The 13,585-nt window shown below is 38.5% G+C and overlaps 1 long non-coding RNA gene across 1 annotated transcript; it reads right to left on the bottom strand.

Annotated features, from left to right (window-relative positions):
- Positions 1-8,567: 8,567 nt before the first annotated feature.
- LOC117025194 (uncharacterized) lies at positions 8,568-13,303 on the bottom strand. Its single transcript, XR_004423562.1, has 3 exons — positions 13,186-13,303; positions 12,127-12,211; positions 8,568-8,667 (listed from the first exon to the last, which is right to left on the bottom strand). It is a non-coding gene; the product is annotated as an uncharacterized LOC117025194 (long non-coding RNA).
- Positions 13,304-13,585: the final 282 nt, after the last annotated feature.

A 13,585-nucleotide genomic window follows, 5' to 3' on the forward strand; every position in this document is an offset into this window, starting at 1 on the left:
GTGATGGAAAGAGAACTGACTCTGGGTGGTGAACACACAATGTGAGATATAGATAATGTATTACAGAATTGTACACCTGAAATCTATATAATTTTACTAACAATTGTCACCCCAATAAACTTGAATTTAAAAAAACAGAAAAGTAAAGTAATATCAGCTGATAGTAGAAATCTCAAACACTGTAGAAAGATATTGTAGTGCAGAGTTCAAGTCCTATTTCCCCTTGGACACTTCTGTCCCAAGGTCCAACATTCATTCTGCAAAGCTAAGTGTATGCAACAGATTGCTAGGTTCCCTCTAACGATTTTGAGTGTACAAACTTCTTCATTTCATATTTTCCACTGTTTACATTTTAAATTAACCAACTTAATTGAAAATGTCTGGAAATAGCATAAGGCAACTTCATCCTACTTCCATTTGTCCATGAAACTATCTTGTGCACTCTGAGATATTAAAATATCTTCCAGCCATGTTAAGCTTGTACCAGTCCCATGCCCTAGTTTTCATTTTACCATGGCTTTGTAATGTGTTATTAAATCTGAATCAAAAAGTATTCCCAAATCACCCCACTCCTTAATTTTCTTATATTTATTTGTTAGTATTATTCTGGTCTTTGAAACATTCTTCCTATTCTTTTTTAATATTACAAAAATCTTTATACATAAGATTTACATACTTATATATCTGTAGGAAATAGTTTTAGAAATAGTGTACTTATATTTTAAATTTTGATAGATATTATAAAATTGTCCTTTAAAAAATTCATTCTAATTCATGGTCTTTGCCAAAAGTGCCCTCTCATCCTCTTTAAAATCATATTTTGTCCGTTTGAAATATGTGCCTATGTAATTGCTGAAAAACACTATTACTGCTCTAATTTGCACTTATTTGTATAATAATTGGAGTATTACATGTAGTTGTTAAATCTTTAGCTTTTTGTAATGTCCTTCCTCCTTTATTCTTTGCTTATCTTTTATTGGATAATTTATCTTTTTATCGTTGACTCGAAAGGGATCTTTAGATGAGAAATTTATATCTTGGTTATATGTACTAGCATATTAACATTTTATCTCTTTTCTTTTCAGTTGGTGTGTCATTTTTTTTTCTTGTAGAAATAAGTTCTATGCAGTCAAATGTACCATTCTTTTCCATTATAGACCCTGTGTTTCCCTTCTTGCCTAGATAGGCGTATGGAGCCCAAACTGTGTACCTCTTCATAATCCCTTGACTGTCTGCTTCCTTCTGAAAGGCAGGTGGAGGTGCCTGCCTCCACCACCAATTTTGCGGAGCTCCCTGAATCCATGCTAAGTCACTCTTCCACTTTCAGGCTTAGATGAAATGCCACGTCGCAGGCTTGGATCTGGCTTGCTGGGCGGTCACTGAGGGACTAGATAATACAGCCTGGATGTGGGGCAGTTAACTACCCATGAGGTGAATCCTGAGCAGTGAGAAAAGGGAAATGAGAAGAAACTCCTTGGATAAATCCCTTACTCCATCCCCACTTCACCCCCCGCCCCCCACACACCGCTTTCGCCTTCTGTGGACAACCCAAGTTCTAATTCTTCCTCATAGCCAGTTCCTTGGCGTCCCATCCAGTGACCATTCCTGTACGTCATTGCTTCATTGCTTTCCTTGGCTCACTTCTCTTTCTTCTCGCTCTCTCTGCTTGGACCTGCACCTCCCCCCACATTACCTGTAGCATCAGGCTCCCCTTGTAGATTGTCTCTGGGCTGAGACAGTCACCATGGGAAGGTGTCCCAGATCTAAGTCAGTTCCCAGACTGGAGTGCACTGATTGACAGGCAGATTATGTCTCTTTGGCAAAGTCTCTGATAACTTCACCACGGCTGATTTCTCTACAGTACCAGTACCGCTGATGTCCCACCAGGAAGAACTAGTGACTTGTGGTGAGTTCTGCCTGTAGCTCCATCCATCCGGGAAACCAGCCACACACTCCATAGCAGATGGATTACCCTGGATCCCTTCACCTTGGAGGGGCAATGGTTTCTTCTTGAAATTATTTTGGAGGAGTCCCTTGTGCCAAGAGTACTCACTTGCTGAGAAAGTTACCCTCTCTCTTTGTGGAAAACATAAATGAATAACACCAACTCAAGCAGAAGAAAACATGAATAGCCTAATATTAAAACTATAGCTGGTGAAATGTTCAGATTTTCAAGGAGTATACAATTCCTTATTTTATAAATAATATAACAGAACTTCATTGTAGAAATGAAGTTGTACAAATTCTAAAGAATAAAAACAAACAATGAAAGAAAAGATCAAAACGCTACTTGCACAAATACCAAAACCGGGCTGACTTTCAGCACGTATGTTTTGGCATCTGTACATGTTATCTAGGGAAAGGCCAGTGAGGTCTTCGTCAAGCCGAGCAGAGTGCCTTGGCCCTTTATGTTTCCCATGGTACCTGCTCCCAATGCAGCTCACCATTCCTGGTGCCCCCAGAGCTCTCAACCTCTGAGACACCGATTCCTGTGAAAGCCACATCAGGAGGTGAGAGAAATGGAAGGATGGATTAATTAAATATTTCCATACCTGCTTGCAGAAATTTTCTAAATCTAGTTCCTCGTTTGTTTTTGTCCGAACGAGTTCCTTTTAATGCCGGGACTGCATTAATGTATGCCGCTTATATACGCGGGCAAGCACCCCCATTTCTGTGTCTACCTCAGGAAATACACAAGATGTACACATCCCTTGCCTTGTAGACATAGCTTGAATACTTTTTATTCCCATTTTATTATTGTAGCATTTTACCATTTCCTTTCAGCAGGAAATGACAGTATACTTTTAAAATAACTTTTATGTGTTAAAAGGATTTTGGCTGCCTTATACGGCTGAGATCATTTAAAATTAGAAAGGAATAAACATGTTTTACAAATGTAATGTACTGAAAGCCATCTTTGGATTCCAGACTAGAAGACCCTGATTCTTATCACTGGCATCCTCCTTCTTTCATTTCCAGGATGATGCCTTTCCATCTTGCTGGCTTTGAGATCCACAGTCTATCAACTTTGGAGACAGGGTCCCATGGGGCAGTTGGTTCTAAATACTCATGGAAAGGTTCTAAATGACCAAGCAAGACCCGGGAGGATTGGCCTGGGTCCTCTTCACTCTGCAGTGGTCATGGTGGGTGCATCAGAATGGTGGCGTCACGTTGCGTGCATGCCGCATTCGTTCTCTATTTTTCTCTGATAGAAAGGGGCAGGAGAGAAGGTCGGATAAGCAAACAGCCTTCATGTCCACATTAACTATTTAATCATCACAACCCAGGAGATGGTGTGATCCAGCTCATCCTTTTACAACTGAGGTCCAGAGAGGTGAAGACGTGGCCCAAGTCTGCACAGGTGGTCATGCAGCCGGTACTGAGCCTATGTTTGCCTGACTCCGGAGCCCGTGCTCTTCCTCTACTCCATCCTTCCTCTCCAAGGTCACAGGACCCAACCTCTGCTGCCTCCCACTAGCCCACCACAGCTTCCGCATTGCTCCAAAGGAGATCGATCACACATGGGTTCTTCTTCACTTGAGCTGTTCACTTGTGTCTCTCCTGCTTGGGCCATCTCTTCTTCATGGGAACACACATTCTCTACATCACCCTCACTTTTAATTTTGTCACCTTCTCTTTTGGCCGTGCCCAGTTTTCTCAAGGTATCTCCACTCCCTCCTTCCCTTCCTTTCTATTTTCTGTTCTTTTTTCATAACACTGCTTTTCTGAAAGAGCAAAGTCAAGGACAACATGTAAGAATGGTGTTACCGATAATAGTATTATGTTAAGAATAACCCTAAGACAGGCTGCCATGTGACTTCTCCTCCAGATGTCCCTTGAGGGCTGTCCACCGTATCTAGGAAACACTTCCAACCTCTGTGGAACTGTTCCAGACGATGGGCGTAGGGGTTAGGCAAATGACAAGCACTTGGCGACAGAGAAACAAGGAAAGGAGGAAGGAAGGCTTTAGACTTCATTCCCCGTTTGCATTCTCTCGGCCACACTTCTACTCCTCATTCCCTGACTTTTTCCCTCAACATCTCGCCATCTTCTGCTATCTTCTAGCTACTGTGATCACCCTGCATTCTTGCAGAATCTCCTTCTTTCCCTAATTATCAGTGGTTCTATGCACATTCTTCTCAGGAAATAATGGTCACACACACTTAAGACAAAAGAATATTGGCCCGGTCATTTTCAGACAAGGGATCCCAGGTTGGCCCTGTTGGGAAGAGGCACTAGTAATCACCTTGCAGACAGTCTAGCTGGCAAGTGTTCATTGGCAATCATTTCTCGTGGACTGGAATGACCAGGGGGAGCTGAATTCCGCATCTGCCTTCCCCAACTTCCTGTCTCCCTCTCTCCTCGTTGGCAACATTCAATGAGCATTTAATGAACCATTTTCTTTTCTATAATGCCAGGGCTGATATTAGTCAACAAATAATTAAGTGATGGCTGGGCTCACCCACTGCAGTGCCAATTTCACTATGGCATGGAAAGCTAATCATGTTCCCAATTTGAATGATATCTGATGAGTGGCAGTGTTGTTATTCAGAGCAAAATGCTAATAAGGCAAGTTTAGTGTTGATACATTCCATTTTCTTATCTTCATGACTTCATATCACAGTCATTCCATACAACTTTCCCAAATATGCATTATCTTTGTCATAAAAGGGACGAGGAAAAAGTGTTATTGAGTTTCAAATAGAAAGGACAAATCTAAGTAATTGCACAATTAATGATTGTTCACATATAAAGAGAGACTCTGTTCCTTTTCCATTATGTAGTGATTTTTATTGCCTTACTTGGACACTATCTAAGTTCCCTGTGTTTTTTTCCTAAGTCAGGTTATAAAACCAGACACACCACTCCAGGACAATGAATTATGATCATTTCAGTGGTTGTGGAGTATATGCTGACCTTGCAGTTCTCCAAATCACTCCAAGTGAACTGAGTGAGTGTAATGGGCCACACAGGTATACTCAAGTGACCTAGAACATGCTGTTAAAAAAATTTACAGTATAGCTCCTCTAAGATCAATTGCATGGCCCTTCAAATTTCAAACTTCTATTCCATTAACCAATCCTATTCTTTGAAGACAAAAGTCAGGGATATATTTCAAGTATGATTTAGGTTGACATTATGATCTGCACGTACACACAAAAGGAACTGCGGCATAGGTATGGGACGAGTACATAAACCTACAGAGAAATTAAACCCCTGGGTTCACACATGCCTTTCTGGAAAGCTCTCGAAGGAAAATGACCATCAAAGAACCATCTAGAAGAGCCATGGCAATCCTGTACCTCATTCCTTAGGAATAACTGGAAAAAGTCTGTCCTGCGAGTGGTTACTTTTCCAGGGAAAAGTCATGACTGGACAGTCGTGGACAAAACTATTCCAGTTTATCACATGTTTATATTCTGCTTAAGAATCAGAGGGTATCCTGGGCCCCTGCACACATCCAGGACAGAAAGGCCTACTGCTCAAAGTCAGCGGCTGCCTGAAGTTTATGTGAGAAGGTGTTCTCCCACTCAATTTTCTAACTGAAGTAGGTTTGCTCTCCAGGAGCAAACATCGGGGAAAGAAGAGGGCTCCTATATTCAGGATTCTGAACAGGGACCTTACTGATCTAAGTAGTGGAAAAGAAAGACTAGATCAGAAAGTGAGTGAACTAATCCCCAGGATTTGGGGTCAAATGACTTGACTCCTGCACTTCCTACAGAGACCTACAACTTCAATATTCGAATATCCTCATACTTTAGGCCATTACCTAGCTCAACTAAATTAAATATTTACTTTTGCATGAGATTTGTTGAATAAATATTTAATATGATAGTAGCTTTGTTACTGAAAATTGTTACTGTTTCATTTTTGATCACCACTGATGTTTTAGCTTCATATCTATTACATTTTCCCCATTTATTTTGGTGTCTATAAGTACAGGAAAAAATAATTTTTATTTTTACTTTCACACATCGTATATTAAGTGGAGTGTTTTTACTACTATTTTCTTACCCATATTATAGCGATTTCAGACCAGAGGTTACAACCTGACATTAAAATGTCATACTGTACCATTTTTAAAGAACAAATATTTATAAAACATTAGGAAAAAAAATACTAAGAAATTTCAAAATAAGGACATCTTCTAAAATGTAATTTTTTACATTAAATATATGTCACTGCAACATTTAGCAATCCTTCAAGTAATCTATTAATTATCCTTTTTTTTTGTTTTGACATAATTTTATTTGAATTTATTTCTATCTACATATTCCAACCTATGAAACACTTTTATACTTTTTCTTTCACAGGCAGATCTTAAGCATGTAATGCAATGAGGTTTGGTCAATGTATACACCCATGAAGAGAGACAATGTTTCTATCACCCCAAAAGGCCTCGTAGAACCCTTCCCAGTTGAGTCCTGTCCCTCTTGGGCCACCATTGTTTTGATTTGCGGCATCATGACTACCTGTTCTTGAACTTCAATACGAGGAATCATGCTGGGTGTACTCTTTTTTGTGCCTGGCTTCTTTTGCTCATGGTTCTTGAGAGTCATTCATGCTGTTGTTGTCCTTTTCAGTTTTTGCTAGTTATGGGAAAAGCTATTATAAGTATTCTCGCTCAAGACTTTTTTTGGGGTATTTCCATTCTCATTGCTAAGTAGCTAAGCGTGGGATCACTGGATTATAGGGTTGGTATAAGTTCCAAAGTAACATTTTACATGGATGAGAGTTTCAATCGCTCCACAGCCACACCAACTTGTGGCGTTATTCTCTTTGATTTTACGCACTGGAGTGGTGTTATCTTATTATGGATGTAATGGTAGTTCACCTCAGGACTAATGATATTGAACATCTTTTCATGTGCTTATTGGTCATTTGTATATCTTCTTTGTGAAGTGTCTGTTCAAGTCTTTTGCTCATTTTTCATTAGGTCGTGTTCTTTTTACTGAGATATAGGGATTCTTTATACATTTTAGATCCAAGAGCTTTTTCAAATATACGTATCCTGAACATTTTCTCCCATTCTGTGGTTTGCTTTATTATTTTTTTGTAGTTACTTACGGAATAGAATTCAAAAAAATAACATCCAATTTATCAATGTTTTCCTTTTATGTTGCCTAAAATTGTTGCCTACATCAAAACCCTAAAGGTATCCTCCCATGATTTCTTCTAGCAGCTTTTTAGTTTTAACTTTTACAGTTAGGCGTTTGATCCAGTTTAAACTAATTAAGATTATTATTTGTTATATGTTTCTGATGAATGAAACTGATCTTTCAATATTTAAAAAATGCCCTTCATTATTCTCTGGTAATACTCCTAATCTTAAATTCTACTTTATTATTAACGTAATTAGACCAGCTTTCTTTTTCTTACTTTTGCATGGTATGTATTTTTTCCATTCTTATGCATTTCTTTATTGTAACTGTATATTTAAAGCGATTTTTTTCTTCAGCACATAGCTAGATCTTGCTTTTTTAAAAGTCTGATCTTCCAATCTTGCCTTATAATTAGAGTGTTTAGTCTGTTTATATCGAAGGCAACTATTGATATAGTTGGGTATAGTTCTACCACATTACAATTTATTTTCTTTTTTGTTTAATCTGATTTTTATTCCTATGTTTCTCTCTTCCTGTCTTCTTTTGCTTTTAGAATTAGTCTATGGTCATTAAAATTCTAATTCAATATATCTATTGGCTTTTTAGCTATACCTTGCATTTTTTTTTAGTGGTTATTCTAGAAATTAAAATATGCAATGTTGATTTATCACTGTCTGTTTAAACCTAATGAGTATTACTTCACATAAAATAAAAAAACTTACAGGGTATAATATAACCTACCAACCTTTTTGCTACTGTCATAATTTAATTTGCTCACCTTTTTTTGGTATTGTTATACATTTTATAAAGTATGTGCTATAAACTCCACATTTTAATGTAATAACTTTGCTTTAAACATTTAGTTTTCTTTTAGATAAATTAAGATCAGCATTTTCAACCGATGCTAGTTTTTTTCAGCTTGGAAAACTTCCATTATCATTTTTAATAGTGCAGGTCTGCTAGCGATTGATTTTTTCAGACTTTACCCTAAAAGTCTTATTTCAAATTCATGTTTTGATTTATATAGAATTCTCAGTTAATGTGTGTGTGTGTGTGTTTTCCTCCACTTTAAAGACATCATCCTATTATCTTCTGACCTCCATTGTTTCTCATGAGAAGTCAGTCATAATTCATGCTTCCCCTGGATGGAGTGTGTGTGTGTGTGTGTGTGTGTGTGTGTGTGCTCTTATATACTCAGACTTGTTCATTATTATCTGCAGAAGGTTGTTGCAATATAGCCTTTCTTCCTTTATAGAAATCAGAACTTTTAGGCTACCGTTTTAAAATATAATTCAAGATAGTGTTAAAGAACCTGTATCATTTTCCAAATTCATGTACAAAATATACTAATCAGATGATAAAAACAGATTGAAATATAATGTTAAAGTAAAATATTTTTTTAAAAAAACCATTAGATAGAGTCAATTATATGGGACTTGTTTTTAAGAGATTGTTTTACCTAACCCTTGTACTAAAAGCCTTCAGGTAGGTGACGGCATTGCACTCTACCTGCCTTTTCTCCTCCAGCCTCACAGGAATGGGACTGATGAAAAAACCCAAAGCGCTGATAGGGAAACAAAGAAGCAATATTCTCTCACATTTGAGTGCCACAGCATCAAATGCATGACTGTGCTTTGCCCCAGTGAAACAGTCATGCACTTTTCCAGGTTAAGCTCTGCCAAGAAGGTTTCACACAACAAACCATGAACCGTAATGGTTTTGACTCCCACGTTCTGCGATAGGTACCATCCACACTATGGTCTTAATGTCCCAACATGGTTTTGAAAATTTAGCTTCAAAGACTAAATATTCACTCCCAGTAATCAAGCTGATTTCCCATGTGCCCATCAATCATTTAAAAGTAGCTATATTCTAATTATCTTTAATTTCTGTCTTCCAGAAACTAAATAAATATATATATATATTTAAAAATATATCCCACCTATCTTTAAAATAGTTAGAATTAACTTTTTAATTAAGCACTATTTAAAATAGAGCAATCAAAGGACTGCCACTAATTCAATATTCCTCCTTGGGAAGTGGGTAGGTTTTCAGTCAATCATCAAACCATCATGTAACAGATAAGCTTCCAGCTGCTTAAAGAAACAGGGCAACTCAGGATTATGGGCCTGCATATGTATTAGAGTAAAAAATAATAATAAATAAAACAAGATCGTGACTGTGAACCTTTATCTTGAACAGCTTAAGCAGATGTGATCCCTTCCTTAAAGGTCTTATATTATGAAGTGTGCTTGTAAGAGAATTTTGTTATGAATCTGGACCAATGACCAAAAAGAGATAAACAAACACAAGTAATCATCCTTTAAATGTTTAATAAGAAATGTTAAACATCCCTAGAGTTTATTCATCTAACAATCACTAGGTTAACATGTTGAGTGGAACTAGTACCCATTCCTGCTTTTGGTTGTATCAATGTATTTGATAAGAATTTCTCCCACATGGTAGTTCAGCATGTGGGGACAGAGCTAGGAGTACAGTTTCCAGGCTCTCGCCCTCACGTGGAAAGGTGCTGGCTCAGGTAGTAAATGGCCATCAAATGTGATTGGATGGCCATCAGCTGTGACTAGTTGGCCGTCAGCTGTAACCAGTGAGCCATTGGCCACTAATATAACTTCTGTGGCTACGCTAGCAGGAAATGGGGGCTAGCAAGAGGATGGTGGCTGGCAAGCGCGGACTGCAGTTAGCACGGCGGAGTGCGGGTTGCAGATTGCAGAGAAGTGGACGGCAGGTTGCAGATAGTGTGGCTCCTGCTTCCCGTGTCTCCAACACCAGCTGCCAATGAGACTATAGTGGTATGACTCCCCTATCTATGGCTCCGTGGGTGTTCCTTTTTGGCCTCATCGTGTCCTGCGTTCTTATGAGGGGAGCTGGACCAGGGACCCCGCAGGCCGCCCCGCACGACAGCATATCATCATGCAAATGCCCACATTAATTGGCTTTTTAGTACCCAGGGCCCATTCTTAAACTCTGGGCTCTGAAAGGAGTCCCCCTCCTTCAGTACAATTATTTTACAAATTCTATTTTGTACTTGTGATTAGATATAATTCATTGAAACACAGAATAAATCCAAAGAAGGAAAAAGATGAATATTGTTTGGGTCAAGAATACTCTATTCACAGGAAGGAAAGCCATTCTGGAAGCATCCAAAGGAAAGAAGAGCTCTGATAGGTAATGTGTCAATCATTGGAAGAAATCTCATTTTGTTCTGGGCTCATACTTGTGAGTCCTAACGTCACACCTCACAACTCCTTTGTCTCTTAAAATGGCCTACAAAATACCACTGAAAGAGGGTAAAGAAGGCTAGTGGGTATTGCTCCGTAGCCTCAATATAGAAAGTTAGCAAAAGGGACCTATAATTTAGATTTGTAAAGTTTTGTCCAGGGCAGGCATAATTATATTTAGTATTTATAAATTTAAAATCACTAAATTATATATTTTGTCTCCATATAAGAAAAGCAAATGTATTGCTATAACTGGTGTCATGCAGGGTGTTACGCGGGGTCTCTGGTCCCGCTCCCCACATAAGAACGCAGGACATGGTGAGGCCAAAGAGGAACACCCACGGAGCCATAGGTAGGGGTGTCACACCACTATAGTCTCGCTGGTGGCTGGGTTGGAGACACAGGAAGCAGGAGCCACACTATCCACAACCTGCCGTCCACTTGTCTCTGCCACCCAACCCCACTTGCTAGCTGCAATCCGCCGTGCTAACGGCAATCCGCTCTTGCAGGCTCAGCCACCATCTCCTTGCTAGCCCCCATCTGCTGCTAGCGTAGCCACAGCAGTTATATTAGTGGCCAATGGCTCACTGGTTACAGCTGACGGCCAACTAGTCACAGCTGATGGCCATCCAATCACAGTTGATGGCCATTTACTACTTGAGCCAGCACCTTTCCACGTGAGGCCGAGAGCCTGGAAACTGCACTCCTGGCTCTGTCCCCACACCTGGATACCTTATTGTAGACTTTGTCTTAAGAAAAGTAGCTATAATACTTTGTGCTCTAATGAAACTTGCTCTAAAACAATCTGAATAAACATTGAGCAACCTTCATGTTTGACATCCATTCATTTTCCATATTTTAGTCCAGATAGTTTAATATATAAAATTTCTTTCTTTATTTTTTTGAGCTGAGCCCTCCATTTGTTGGCTCTCGAGCAGTGAAGCACAACTCTACCCCAGCAGATATTTTTATCATGTATTAGTTATTAGTCTGAAATGTAATAATGAGGGTCCAGGTTAAGATTGCCTTTTTATTCCTTCAGCCTGCCGAGCGTGAAAATGTCTTCAACATTTCCTGGTAACAATGTAAACACAGCCTGAGTAGATAGAGTTGGCACGTTAAGCATATCTGGCCATTTGGAGGTTATTTAATCTAAGACAATTGGCCCTGTGAACTCAGCAACCTCTCCCCAACATTTTCCCAGGCACCACCTGGCACCAAAGTGGGGCTGAGGATTTTCAGTTCAGGTGGCTGCTATGCAAGAGAAAGCAGATCCTGTCTCCTTCAGCAGACTCAGTTGTCTCATTTGCAATATTTATTGTGTGAAATTTTACTGACAGTATTTTCTTTATTCAACTAGTTTTTATATTAAAACGTAGTCACTATTTATCTATGTATTCAAACATTCTATTGAAACAGAAAAACCGTGTTTAGAAATCCATATTGTTAGAAATTATCATGCTTTCATGATAATGGACTACAAAGTAAGTCTGGATGCTTGCCTTTTTAGGATTTGAAAACATTGTGAGAATTTAAAAATACAAATAGAGTGCCAATAGCAAACATATATATAAAACCTATTCAGGACCTGGGTAACGTTTCTATCAGATCAAGTTCTGGTAAAACTAATATATTAGCATTATTTATCAATTGTACTCTTTTTAAAAAAAAGAATGAAATTACCTTCTATCTTCACTCAGCCATGTATTCATCTAGCACACATTTATTAAATGCTTACTATGTGTTTTGCAAATTTCAGGAGCAAAAGAAAATGAGTTTACCTTTTAGTGATGGAAGACAGACCACTTTAATACAAAAATAAGTTTGTATGTGTCCACTAAAATAGTCTCCTTCTTCATTTTATACCTAAGGAAATAGCACTTGTGATCAAACACGTACATACAATTTCACAAACTTTCTTTTGGGTAAAGTTCACTCATTTTTATTGAATGTAAGTAATTTCCTCCCCATTGATCTAAAAAAATTGATTAAAAATCCACCCCTTTACCCCGCCCAGGATAATGTAAACATGTTAGAGAGAGCCTTAAAATAATTGGTCTACTCCTCTTACTTTACAGATAAATAAACTGATGCTCAGACATGTTTATGACTTCTTTGAGGATATACAGTGGGTATGAGAGATGAGGCAAAAACCCAGAACTTTAAGAAAGTTATTATAAGGATATTGGTAATTATTACAGTAGTGTGGAATGACACAGTGAGTTTGATTTATTTTCAAATGCAAATATAAAATCATGAATCAGTGTAGAGCGACTTAAAATCTTAAGCTAAGTTATCTGAATTGAATGAATTCAGAATTGGGCAAAAATATTCATGAACTATGTCATAGCATTGCTTTTCATAGACACTACTTCTTGTTCTTCCAAGCACAGTACGTATCAATTTTAGAGTGTAGTTAATTTAGTTTCCCATTGACTATTTTAAGGGACACTTAAAAGGATATAAAAATCAAAGTCAAGGTATCTGAATTATCCACTTAAGCTTGCTAAATAAGCCCCCTCTTCCTGTACCTCCCTGGGCAACAGATATGAGCACACGTCTCTGCTCCATGAGTCATTGCTTTTCAGGTCCCATTCTCTGGGCAAGAGCCGGGCAATCAATATTTCTCACCAGGCCGGAGGCGTGCTGGAGACTGATTAGTCATTAACCTCTTCTCATTCCTCCCAGTGCTCAGCGAAAGAATTCCAGCGTTTCCGTGGAATTTGAAAAAAGTACTAGTGACAAATTTTGGAATGGCAGTGAGATTTTGTGCAGGGTCTGTTACAAAACAGTTGTACCACCTTCTTGCATATTCAAGACCCTAACTCCCAACAATTCACCTGAAATCAGATCTTAAAGATGATTCTGTGAAATATTTATTCCGATTGTGTCACTTGAGAAATCATTGATGAAATCAGCCAAGCAAGTGGGATCTTTTCAAAGACATGTCGCGATTATCCTGTACCGGCTGGGAAAGAAAAGAAATATATTAATGTCACATCCAGCCACTTTTTCCCTGATATGCTAAAAACTGAACTGCAAACGGGTTCCTTAGTGAGCTCAAAGAGTTAAAGCGACTTCCAGGAGCCATAAGCTGGCTATGGTTGTGTGGTTTCTGAATCCACAGCCTCAGGTTCAATAAAAATGTAAATGTTATCTGAGTACACAAGACGTATTTCATGGTGATAATGAATCTGTTGACATACAGTTCCTACTTTATAACATAAACTTCAGTGATGT

The sequence above is a fragment of the Rhinolophus ferrumequinum genome, chromosome 7 (assembly GCF_004115265.2).
Source record: "Rhinolophus ferrumequinum isolate MPI-CBG mRhiFer1 chromosome 7, mRhiFer1_v1.p, whole genome shotgun sequence".
NCBI classification, from domain to species: Eukaryota; Metazoa; Chordata; class Mammalia; order Chiroptera; family Rhinolophidae; genus Rhinolophus; species Rhinolophus ferrumequinum.